Source organism: Hemicordylus capensis, chromosome 5 (genome assembly GCF_027244095.1).
Source record: "Hemicordylus capensis ecotype Gifberg chromosome 5, rHemCap1.1.pri, whole genome shotgun sequence".
In the NCBI taxonomy this organism is placed as follows: domain Eukaryota; kingdom Metazoa; phylum Chordata; class Lepidosauria; order Squamata; family Cordylidae; genus Hemicordylus; species Hemicordylus capensis.
This window is the reverse complement of record NC_069661.1, coordinates 79,689,769-79,703,084: the sequence shown is the minus strand read 5'-3', so window position 1 is coordinate 79,703,084 and position 13,316 is coordinate 79,689,769. Positions and strand designations below refer to the sequence as shown.

The following is a 13,316-nucleotide window of genomic DNA, read 5'->3' as shown; positions in this document are numbered from 1 at the left end:
CTCCCAATAAAAATCTAATGAAGAAAAATGGACTAGACTGTCAGAGTGTGTTTGGCAGAAGGTGAAAAAGCTAGTCACAGAGATGCAATCACAGCTCTGGGCAGATTCTAAGAAGCTTCCTGCAATGAGCACAAATGCAGATATTTATGCCTAAAACCTGCACTTAATTACAATGAAAAGTAATGAGCCAGGATCCAAGGAAGGGAGATGTCTACACAAGGGAGAACTGTGTTTGCAGTCATAGATTTGCATTTCCAAGGCAGCTATTCTTTCTTCCAGAGGCAGATCAATCCAGTCACCCTTCTTGTCCCTCCATTCTGTACCAATCTGACCATCCCATGTCCACAAGCCTATCTACCTAATATCTAGATGAATATTATCTATCCATATAGATGGATATATTTTGGATAATATCCAAGATAGATGGATATTATCTATCCATATTAATATCTAATATCTAGATGGATATTATCTATCCATCTGATGGTTAAAGTGCTCAATGCATGTTAGGTATGTGCATGGAACCAGTTCGGAGACCATTTCTGGACCTCTGAACTGGTCTGAACGACCTGCCATTCCACTGGTTCGAAGGCAGGGGGTTGTCTTTCAGGGCAGGGAGGGTCCACTTACTCCTCCCTCCACTTTTCCCCCACTAGTGCTCGGTTTTTTGAAAGTCCATCGGGGTGGCAGCGTATCTCCCTGCTGCCCCATTGCTCCCTTGACCAGAATTACCTGGAAGTACCCAATGATCCTGCATGTGCTGGGCACTTGCAATGTGCACACTTGCATCAGGCGCACACTTGTGATGCACAGGCACATTGGGTACTTCTGGTCAAGGGGGCAACTGGACGGCAGGGAGGTATGCTGCCGTCCCAGCAGACTTTTAAAAACCTGAGCGACAGTGGGGAAAAAGCAGAGGGAGGGTTAAGTGCACTCTCCCCGCCCTTAAAGAACCCACCCCCCATCTTTGAATGTCCCCTGCCCGGTTCCGTGTACATCCCTAATGCATGTAGGAGTTCTACTTTAGCAGGTGTCTCTAAGAGGAAGCTACATTTTCTGCATAGGGTAAAGAATAGGAGAAAGATTAACAATGACATAGCAAAAGTTAAGTCTATTAAATTATTTAAGGTTCTTATTTCCAAATTCTATTGGATTTCTATAGTCCAGAAGCATATTCCAAAGAGAGGGACCCTGTGTGTTTCCATGTTTTAGTGCAGTTAGTTTATTTATATTCCATCTTTTTGCACAAAAGATACATTCAAGGTGACCAACAATGAAATGTAGACATAAAAATATAATACATATAAATATTCTAGATTAGGGACAGACTAAAAATCACATATTTTTATGTGAGAGGCAGCTTTTCTAAAAAGTTTGTTGGAAAAATAGTCGTGCTATTTTTCATCTCAAACTGCACCGGAGATGGATATGGTAAACCCCTCCTGTATTCTACCAAAGAAAACCACATGACTCTGTGGGCACCAGGAGTCAAAATTGACTTGTCGGCACACTTTTACCTTCTGAAACCATGCAGTGATAGGCCATGTGTGTCCCACTAGGAACCTGGCCCATAACTATGGAAAAGGGCCTGTCCCTCATGCTCACCTACTCACTTCTGATAATGGGGGAACATGGAAAAGGGCCTCCATACTAGAGTAGAGATTTGTATGGGAGGAAGGGGATCATGAGAATGTCCAGATCAAATTTCCCAACAAGGTTCATCATATTATTAGAAGCAGGCCATGTGGGTAATCCTTTGAGAGTGGGCATTGTTGAAGATGACAGCACCATGTGACTTATGAGGGAAACATATCTGGTTTTAATTAGCTGAACAAAAGGGTTAGGGTTTGGATGAGTCCCCTGTCTTCCCTATGATCTGAGAATCTTATTTCACATAAGAAGAGTGAGATTTAATATTATAGTTGAACTTGAATTCCTCATTGGTTTAAGGCTGTGTTGTTTAAGAATGAAAGCTAAGAACAATCTATGCAGAGGTATCTTAAAAAAAAGTCATTGCAGGGGGGAATTCAATGAATCGTAATGTTTAATTCATTTCCAAACCCCGAATGAAATAAGATATACCATGTATGGATGCATCACATCCTGCTAGATTATGGTAGAATAGGTAGAGAATGTAGCCTGAAAATAGATGGCACAACATGGTCCTTCAGCGCTCAAACTCCATTTGCTGTCTTATGCCACCAGCATACTAGGACTGGCTCCAGGTTTTGTGGATCCTCTGGCACATGATCGGCCCTTCTTTCCCAGGAAAGGCATCCCACATGCTCACTTCCATGGCATGTTTATCATTGGATATCTGAGAAGTAAAGAGGAGGTCAATTATTGTGCTGGAATGCATGACATGAATAGCACATTCTTTCAAGAGGAAGGATCCACTGCCTGAACACAATGGTTCAATGTCAGGACCCTCCTACCCTAGCCTGTGCCCAAGCATCATTTCTCTGGGCCTCAAACAAAGCTGTAATACTTTGTGCTCCACTCCACAAAGGGCTGTGTCTGTTTTGAAAAACTGGTGGATTGACTGGTGTTCTCTAGCTTCTTTAGGTCCCTTTGAGGGACCGATAAATTATTTTCATGTATAGACCAGACCCTGCAATATGGCCACATATGTGTAAATAAATTATACATGAGGGCTCAGAAATGCCTATCTGAAACCCTGGACAGTTCCTGCCAGTCAGTGTAGACAGTACTAAGCTTGATGGACCACAGGTCTGATTCAATAAGGCAGATTCCTATGTACCTAGCTGTGCTTTGTAGGGATGTGCGAACAGGTTTGATGTCAAACAGGTTCAACATTGAACCTATTTGATTTGATGGTCCGATATAGAACTGAACCCCCCTGGTTCAGTTCATTATCGGACCAACAACCTCCCCTGGCTGTTCGGGGGTCCCCCCTCCCTGTGATTTTTTTTTTAAAATTATACTCACCCCCTTCAGGGGGCTTCTCCAAGACCATGGTGGGGTGTGTGTCTCCAAATGTTACCTTAACCCCTCTGGCCTAGGGATGTGCATGGTCCAGACTGGTCCGGACCGGCACCGAGGGGGGGTGTCTCCCTTTAAGGGTGGGGGGTAGAACTTACCCCTCCCACCACTCTTCCCCCTCCGGTGCTGAATCTGCTTGCCAAGTTTCTGGGGCACTAACTGGTCCGGAGGCCATGTTGGAGGCCTCCAGACTGGTTTGGATCTGGACCGGATCGGTCCGGCAGTCCGGCACCGAGGGGGGGTCTCCCTTTAAGGGCGGGGGGGTAGAACTTACCCCTCCCGCCAGTTTTCCCCCTCCGGCGCTGTCTTTTTATGTGAAGATTTTGGGGCGGCAGCGTTCTTCGCTGCCGCCCCTGCCCCCATCGCCGCCCGGCAGTCTTCCTCAGGGTAGTACGCAAGCGCATGCAGCGGCGTGTGCCTGTCGCCGCCATGCACGCGCGCTGCGTGTGATGTAGGCGGTGCATGCGTACTACCCTGAGGAAGACTGCCGGGCGACGACGGGGGCAGGGGCGGCAGCGAAGAATGCTGCCGCCCAAAAATCTTTGCATAAAAAGACAGCGCCGGAGGGGGAAAAGTGGCGGGAGGGGTAAGTTCTACCCCCCTGCCCTTAAAGGGAGACCCCCCCTTGGTGCAGGTTTGGACTAGTCCGGATCATGCACATCCCTACTCTGGCCTCTATTCTGCTCCAAATCACCTGGTTCAGGCAGTCTTCGGCCCATTCTGGGCCTCACCCCCATCGCAGTGGCCATTTTGGAGGCTGCTGCACATGCCCAATGGGCCTCTACATGGCCTGGGTCATGACTTGGCCATGCGGCGACTCGTAAGGCATGTACGGCAGCCTCCAAAATGGCCACCATGATGGGGGTGAGGACAGGAACAAGGTGAAGACTGCCCAAACCGGGTGACTTGGAGTATAATGGAGGCCTGTGGGGGGAGGGGGAAGCTCTGGAGACCCACCCCTGTGGCCTCGGAGAAGCCCCCCAGAGGCGGTGAGTACAAATGTTTTTTCTACATGTAGGATCACACACGCACACTTCAAACGGGGGGGGGGGGGGGTAGAACCGAACTATCCCGGTCCAGTTTGGATCCACTTCAAATTCGAACCAAACTGGGCCTGCCGGTTATGTGCACACCTCTAGTGCTGTGCGACGTGCTCTGGAAACCAGAGGCCTAACATGTATTTAAGAGAATGTCTTTTCCATTTTGAGCCCTGCTACCTATTGTGATAACCTGGGAAGGTCTTTCCGTAGCTGCCCCCTGCTCATCTGGTGGCTACTCAGGGACAGGCCTCCTCCATCGCTGCCCTAAGGCTTTAGAATGTGCTCCCTGCTGAAATAAGGGTCTCCTCATCTCTGACAGCTTTTTAAAAGGGCTGTTAAGACACGCAGGTTTCACTCGGGCTTTTAATTAGACTTATAGAGTCTATCATTGTTTTAAATTGGTTTAGTGTTTTAACTTCCTTTTTAATCTGTATTGTTTTATTGTAAACCACCCAGAGACGTGAATTTGGTGTGGTAAACAAATGTGCTAAATAAATAAATACATCTTCTGCCCATGTCTTTAAAGCCTATCAGCAGCATGGAGTCCCAGTGTTCCTGAGATCTCAATGGTTCTGACTGTTGTGTGGCTTGTCTCTCCCCTCTGGTGCCAGTCAGATGCCTCACCAGTTGGCTTCTCCTGCCTGTGTGTTGAAAATGCCCTGAGAGAAAGTACAGAATTCTGGAACTTTTAATTCTTGATTAAGTGTACCACATAATGAGAAGGAAGTATGCCACTCTCACTTCAAATCTTAGAGTTTCTTGCATAAGCACACTTTCCATCTTCTGTTTAAGAGTAGGTCCTGGGCCAGTAGCCTACTATTCAGTGTTGCTTGCTCTGTTCTCCTTCTGATTGGCTCCTACAAACCTCCATGCTCTGGACACTCCATTTAAAATACAGGGAAATACACTTGCACCAGTCTTTGGACCTGGGTAAGGTTGCTTTCATGTTTCGGCCTTGCACCCAGCAAGGGGAACACTACACAGTTCCACAGTTCTTAATGAATGAATTAGGGATCGTGCCTTCAAGCCCGGTTAGCCTCCCAGCAAGCAACTGCTTGCTTTTACTGAGTTCTGGCACAAGTCTTGCAACAAACTCAAGTGTATTTCAGCATCTCAGCAGGCTTCAGTTTGTCTCTGCTAAAGAATTCTGCAGTGGCTTATTTATTTCCATATTTGAACTCATGCAGTCTCCTTTAAGCATATTCCGTTCCTTTGGCTGGGTACCTTTAATATGTTTTCAGCTGGCCTTTCTAATTGCCTTATAATTTTCTTCAGCAACTCTTACATATTATTTCATAGTGAGCAAGAGCGATTGTTCTGAAAAGCTTCCTCCTCCACATTTCTATTCTTTCACACTTTTATGTGAATTTGATTGGAATGATTTCTGCTGAGTAATACCACATTGATCTATTTATATGCTAGAGCCCTTTTTTGATCCCTAAAGTTAATAGGAATTGAGTATAATGCTTTATCTACAATGAATTAGGCAAAGAAAAAAGTATGCATTGCATACCATTTTCAGTCAGCAATCTGGTCAAACAAGATGATTGATGTGATGACAACTACTCAAAGTAGTCCCATTGAAATTAAAAGGACATTAACAATGCCTGACAACTTTTATCAACTTTTAATTTCCATGGGACTAAAGTTGTCAGGCATTGTCTAATGTCCTTTTAATTTCAATGGGACTACTTTAAGTAATTTTCTTCATCATGTAACTGTAGGTTGATTTGTGCATTTTAACCATGATATAGGAAAACCAGCAATATTAGGGAGTGATTCAACCAACCGAGAATGTGGTTAACTCACTGCTTATCCAGGATAACTCAACCAATGCGCTCCCAAAGTTTGCTCATATGCAAGCAGAAATGCCAGCTGGAAATTATCATGTGCTGTGGTGATTGGTGCAGGCTAGCCGGGATTTTTGATCTAGAATCAGATCAGGGCTGGTTAAGTAGAGCCTTCTTTGTTGTGCGTTTTGTTTTTGGCCCGAATCTGAAACACCCCCATTTTGTTCTTTGTTCAAAATCAGCCAATCTGAAACACCTTGAAATTGCAAAATCTAACTCTGAAATGTTTTGGATTTAAAAAAATGGCCGTGGGGCAAAACTAGTGGGTTGAGGTGGTAGAGCCTAATGGGTGGAAGCTACCACCCAGATTTCAGAGGAATTGGGCAAAGGCTGATTTTTGGAGAATTTTTGAAGTTTAAGATTTTTCCCATAGGGAAGAATGGAGGTTTCAGCAAAAGTATAGCTTCACTTGCGGAGAAAGAGGTGGCCCAGAGCAGAGTAGGGTGAGTGGTAGTGCCCAGTGGGGGCAAGGAAGCTGCCAGAATTATTTCAAAGGAATTTGGCAGAGGGCTTATTTTTTAAATATTTAATGGAGTTTACGCGTCTTTAAAGTTCTTCCCCAAAGGGAATGATGGAGGTTTCAGCAGCCCCATAACTGCACTTGGGATGCACCAAGATGGCCCAGAGAAAGTGGTGGTGTAGAGCACATAGGGTGCCAAACACCTCCATGAGTTGCTAACCCATGGGGTACTGGGTTCTGATTCTGAGATGTTCAGAGTGGTAGCATGTGAGAGTGTTATCATATGAGAATGGATTCATGGTTTGCTGTTGAAAATCTTATATGCTACCAGAGAATCTACACTCAGAACACCTCAGAAACCACAGAACCCATCACTCCATGGGTTAGCAACCCATGAGGATGGTTGGTACTCTATGTGCACTAAATTACCACTCACTCCTGGCAAACCCAGTGCCCCCCAGGTGGAGTTATGGGTCTGCTGAAACCTCCATTATTCCCTAGGGGAGAAAACCTTAAAAATGCGTAAACTTCAACAATTCCTAAGAAAGCAGTCCTTTGCCTTATTCCTTTGGAATCTGGGTTGTGGCAGGCACCCTTTGGGGCACTGCCACCTAACCCACTATTTTGCCCCTCAGGCCACCTTCCTGCCCCAAATCTGCCTCAAAGACATGTAAACTTCAGACATTCTTTAAAAATCAGCCCTTTTCCCAATTCCTTTGGATTCTGGGTGGCAGCAGGCACCCATTGGGGCACTACCACTGACCCACTCTTCTGCCCCCAAAGCCCCATTTCTGCCCCAAATCCACGCCAAATAACATCAACATCACACATCATCAACAACAGCAGAGCTTTGCAAAGAACCAAGCAGATTTCCAAAGGTCATGCACATCCACCCCCCACCCCCAATGCAATTGATCTACAAACAACAGTGTGAAACAACAACAATGAAATGTGCACTGCCCCATGCAGTGTTCACACTGCCCCACTGGCCAATGAGGTTAAATTTTACCCTTAAATTTCCTTAAAACGAATAAAGAGGCAATTGCCAGCAGATTAGCCCATGCTTTCACTGGCCAATCTGCAGGTTGGAAGGGCCGTAAATTCAAACAGATGTCAAAACTCAAAATGGAGACTGAAGAAAAAAGACTTTTTGTGATTGCAAAATGGAGTTCCAAAACAGCTGAAACAACAAAATATTTTGCATCTGAAACAGGGATGTTCTGTTTCGGCTGCAATTTTTTTTGTTTTGAGCATTGGGTGTCTTGTTTTGGCTACAAAACAGCTTAAATGGCCTGTTTTGGGCAGAAAACATTTTGTATCCAAAATGAAACACACACCCCTAGAGCCTTCTGCACAGCAGACAATCATTTTTGGAGGATTTAAATCAGGAGCACACCAAGTAAGTTAACTTGGATAAACATCGAGTTAGCCTAGTTTTTGGTCACAAGAACCAGTCCTAGAAAAATATAAGAGGACCTGGAAACTCATTGGCTGCAATCCAGCATCTACAATTCAGGAAGGGTATTAGGGCTCAGTATCTTTGAGCAGCTATTGAGGGCCCAAGGCCAATCATTGAGTTCAACAGTATCTGTAACATTTGCTTGGTGGTAGTGGAGTGATCATCTTTTTGCCCATTCAAGTAGGAAGGGGCCCACAGAGGGCAGTTTGCTCAGGTCCCCCTAAATCCTGAGGTGTACAGTGGGAAATGCATGCACATTTGTCTCTTATGAATTCAGATAAGAATCTCTCACAATCACCACTGAACTGGACATATAGAAGAGATACATACAGTGGCTGACATATCACACAAGAGGAAGTCAGCCTAGTAAGTTGTGTTTGTGAAAAATGCATTACACAAGAGTAAGTCAATTAGAAATAATGGCTTATTCTTGGGTAATGCAAGTTGAGCAAGCACAGTGTTAATAAGTTGATTTTTTTTTTTTGGCAGTATATCAGCTAGTGGTTTCAAATATTCTATCATTATGAAGGCTGTAAGTTTTAATTGTCAATCAATAGAACAGGTCGATATGTTGACAAATCAATAGAAAAATAAATTACATCTGTAACTGATTAAAACAGGTAAGGACCTATTTTAATCAGCAGGACTACAAATTATGGGCACATATGTTTATTGATTTTTTGAACGTGTTTATTTTGGACTATGAATCTCAGAAGAAGCTTTTTTTAAATCCCCATTCCTTCCTCCTCTTCTCTGTAATGTTTACTCTTTAAATCTGTTCTGTGTGAATGAGAAAGATGGAGAATGGAGATCTGGAGTGGGAAAAGAAAGACCTGGAGGCAAAGGGGTGTTGTGCTCGGAAGAGCAAAATAGGAAGATGGTCTGAGAGAGGATTTGGAAGAAAGAGAGGAATTAGGTCATTCCATTATATAGGGAGAAAGACTGGGAGGAGTAATCATCTCTATAAATACAAAGAGGAGACCTAGAAAGGGAACTGAAAGAAGAAACAGGAAGCAATGCCTATCCTGTTTAAGAATGGCATGAAAGCTTGGTCCTTACATTGTGCCAGGAAGACTGTAGAAAGCATGATAGTAATGTATTCCTGGCACACTGGCACTGATCTATTTGGAACCAGCTGGAGTACTATTCAAACAAGTAAGGTCCATTCTAAGATTTGTTTTCTACTGCAGAAGTAGCAGGTGCAGCCCTCCGCCATCCATGCACAACTCCTAAGAGGAGATGGAAAGATGGAATTTTCTAACAGAAAAGATGGAAGGGAAAATGAGAATGAGTAGAAAGAGATAGACAGGGAGAGAGGGGAAATGAATGAAGGAAGGAAGGAAGACAGAGACAGGCAGGGAACCAGAAAATGGGATGCATCTTCCAAGGAATGGGAGAGAATAACTGGAATACTTTAATATACTTCTTTTTGTATAAAGTTATGAAGATTGAAAGAAAACAGAATTCATATTTATTTCATTTTTTCCTTTTTCTCTATTTCTTTTTAAGAAATAGCCTGCTTCCTTCCTTATTAAATTCCATAGGTCCAACTGCACAATAACTTTTTTTTTTTTTTGCACTGCTCAAAATGTGTCCAGCTGCACACTGGAATAACCCTTGCTTCAAAGGAAATCCCGTTTTCTGAAGACTGCTTCTGAAAGAGGTTGCAGCCCACACCATACTTCATTTACCAAATCTCAAGAGTAATGTTAAGAACACTGCTAACACTCGTATAAAATTTCACTTTCCATAGAAAAGTTTTCCCAAGTATTTTACTTTCTTTTGCAGTACAAGGTTAAGGACAACCACTGAAATTGAAAATCAGCATAATAAAAATGGATTATTTTTCTGCAATGGATAATGAACTGTGTAACTCACTTTCCCAAAGGACCATTAAGCCAAGAGTTATAATGTGATTCAAAAGCAAGATGAAATATACATATGAATGAAACCATCTGTATTACATTCACTTGGACAAAATTTTAAAGCATATATAATCTTATTATGCTTCAGGATGGAAGTCAGCCTTTAAGTAGCAGGGTTCAGAGGGAAAGACATCTTTGGGAAGCTATTATGTTATGGTGTCTATGCGTTTTTCACAGAATCACCTCATTTTGAACATCCATTGGTACCAATAGGAGCTTTTTTCCAGGACAAATAGCATATGGCAATCCCCATGGGAGGAGAACATAGTGGGGGTAAGGTTGAAGCCCTCAACTGCCTCACCATCATCGCAAACTACAGCATACCCCAATTAGGATTGCTGTTTACTAAAGAAAAATGGTTGGTTAAGGCAAACACTGTTTTAAAAATCAAATGTAGTTTGGTCCTGAGAGTCTATTATCATGGGTTTAAACAATCTTTAAGCAATCTGAACAAATTTGACCCTCTTGACATCCCTGCTCAACTTCCTTTTAACTTTCCCCCTCATTTTCTTATTAGTTTCATCTTTTGAAATTAAGTCTGAATATTTACCCAGTCAATTAATGTTTAGAGCAGGACTGCTCAACTTTGGGCCTCCTGCAGATGTTGGCCTAAAATTCCCATAATCCCTTGCTATTGGCACTGTGGCTGGGGATTATGGGAACTGTAGTTCAAAAACAGTTGAGGGCAGCCCAAGTTGAGCAGGTCTCTTTTAGAGCTTTAGTTTCAGTTTTAGCACAGTCCTTTCAAGTGTGTGAACTGATTTTAAGGTACAGTATTGTCTCACCTAATTTGATGATATAGCTTATTACCTACCTGCTCTCTACATAATCTGATTGCTTCTCCGCCACCACCACCTGTTCTAAATATAATTGATTGATTGATTAAGTGCTGTTCAGTCGGTGTCAATGATAATACAATATCATTATGGCTGAGGTGACGGTGGAGACTGGAGAGATGCTGGGCCTGCCATTCAGCCCAGCATCTCTAAGTGAGAGCCGCACCAGCACAGTTGTGGAAGATCGTCGCAAACCTGTGATGTTATGGACTTGCGACGATCTCTCACAACTGTGCAGGCATGCCTCACAGTTAGTTAAAGACTCTGGGCCAAATTGCTCTGGTGGCTGCGGCGGCTGCTGGGGGTGGGGGAGAGGGATTGCTGGGCTCACGCCGTGGCAACCACCCCTCGGCCGTGCAGCAGCTGAAAACTGTTTTTAAAAGGGATGTTTGTCATGGCGTGGCATGGAGGAGGCTCCCCCAGCCATTTGGAGGCGCCCTGGACCTTGGAGGCCATGGGCCAGGTCCCCAAGGTTCGGGGGTTAGAGTCCCTCTGAGTTAACGTTCAGTGCGGTTGGTACAGTCTGTAAGATATCACAGTTACATTTAGGTCTCAAAACATGAACATATCTTTACCTAACTGATAGGGGGACCTTCACCAGTTCTAAATACCATTCCAACGACACGGAGCTCATGAACCTGAAACGATAATGCTGCCACAATTTCCAGATTATTTTTTTAAATTGTAAACTGATGAAGGTTTGTCAGTTTCACCTCCTTGTCTGGAAACCGCAGCAGGTTCCATTGTTTATTTTGTTTTCAAAAAGTAAAATATGAAGGCCAACACCTTGACTAATGCTGCACTTGTACCAGTATACTGCACTAATGCGAGCTTGTTGTACTAAGTTTATAGTTTGTTTTCCAGACTAATGCACCCTCACCCAAGCAGTAGCAGCAATGGCAATGGCTGGCACTCTTTATAGGGAGAGTTCTGGCTGGTTGTAATTCTCAAGCCACCACAGCAATGAGACTGTATAGACTCTGGCTGAGGAGGAGGGGTGGATGAATGTTCTGTGACATAGCTGTTCCTTCTACAGAAGGCAAATAAAAATACATACATACAAACCTGAAATTTGCTTTTTTGTTGTCATCTGAAAGCACCCCTTATTAAGAAGCCATGTACTAAATGTTGAAAACACCATTAATAATTCCCATTGTAAATTATTTAACTGTACATGGACAAATTCGTTAAGAGGACTATCAATCCTTGTTTGTTATGCAATTTGCATGAATTGCAAAGAAAAAACACATCAACCCAAGTATAGGAGAATCGGAAACAAATACTGTAGCTTTCTGGTTTTAAAATGTGACTGGCAGAAATTAAATTAGATATTGCTCTTTTTATTTTCCAACTAAATTAAATGTCTGGTCTTTTAACACGTAAACAAGAGAAAATGAAGCAGTTTATTGTATTGCAGGAGGGGAAAAAACCTCTTTCTGAATGCCAATAAGACTCTGAGTTAGATTTACATATTCTAAACTGGTTCTTTTTTTGGATTCACATTTAGATTGCTCTTGGAAAAGAAAGAGGGATAAAGCACATTTCAGTATGTATTAATGATGTTAATAACTAGAGAACACCAAAACCTATTGGTCCACAAACATTTTTATTTTTAAATTATTTTTCTAGAGTTTGAATACCCAGGCATGTTAAAGGTTTTTCCTTTTAGATTGGAGAGCTTTGGCTCTCCAGCTGTTGGACTACAGATCCCATCATCCTTAGCCACAGCGGTAAATACTGATGAAAGGTCTTGTAGTACAACAAAAGCTGGAGGTTCAAAGTTGTGAAGCTCTATTTTAGATTGATTGATTAAGTGCTGTCAAGTCGGTGGCAACTCTTAACGACCACATGGATAGATTCTCTCCAGGATGATCTGTCTTCAACTTGGCCTTTAAGGTCTCTCAGTGGTGCATTCATTGCTGTCGTAATCGAGTCCATCCACCTTGCTGCTGCTCGCCCTCGTCTTTCCTTTCCTTCAACTTTCTCCAGAATTATGGACTTCTTAAGGGAGCTGGATCTTTGCATAATGTGCCCAAAGTATGATAGTTTGAGCCTGGTCATTTGTGCCTTGAGTGAAAATTCTGGATTGATTTGTACTATGATCCATTTGTTTGTTTTCTCAAAAGTCTTCTCCAGCAGCAGAGTTCAAAACCATCAATATTTGTTCTATCCTGCTTCTTCAAAGTCCAGCTTTCGCATCCATAAAGTGTAATGGGAAAAACCATTGTCTGAACGATTCTAATCTTTGTAGGTATAGACACGTAGCAGCATCTAAATATCCTTTCCAAGGCCTCCTTCATTGCATCCCTACCAAGTGCTAGTCTGAAGTGTATTTCTTGACTGCTGGATCATTGACTGTTGGTGATCAATCCTAAAAGGCAGAAGCTATCCACCACTTCAATGTCTTCATTGTCAATTCTGAGGCTGGTTGCTGTACCCATTGTCCTTAGTTTAATCTTCTTGACATTTAGTCCTAGTCCCATTTTTTTTTACTGTGCTCCTTGAATTTTGTTATAGAGCTTGCAGATCATCTGCATTCTCAGCTATAAGAGTGGCATCATCAGCATAGCGCAAGTTATTGATGTTTCTTCCTCCAGCTTTAAAACCATGCTCATCTTCTTCCAATCCAGCTTCTTTCAGTATATGCTCAGCATATAGGTTGAATAAATAAGGAGAAAGTATACAGCCTCGTCTTACTCCTTTGCTGATCTGGAACCAGTCTGTTTCACCATGTTCCATCTGG

General features: G+C 43.0%; 1 long non-coding RNA gene across 1 annotated transcript; it reads right to left on the bottom strand.

Annotated features, from left to right (window-relative positions):
• Positions 1-2,026: 2,026 nt before the first annotated feature.
• On the bottom strand, positions 2,027-13,062 carry LOC128326818 (uncharacterized). Its single transcript, XR_008308293.1, has 2 exons — positions 11,149-13,062; positions 2,027-2,317 (listed from the first exon to the last, which is right to left on the bottom strand). It is a non-coding gene; the product is annotated as an uncharacterized LOC128326818 (long non-coding RNA).
• Positions 13,063-13,316: the final 254 nt, after the last annotated feature.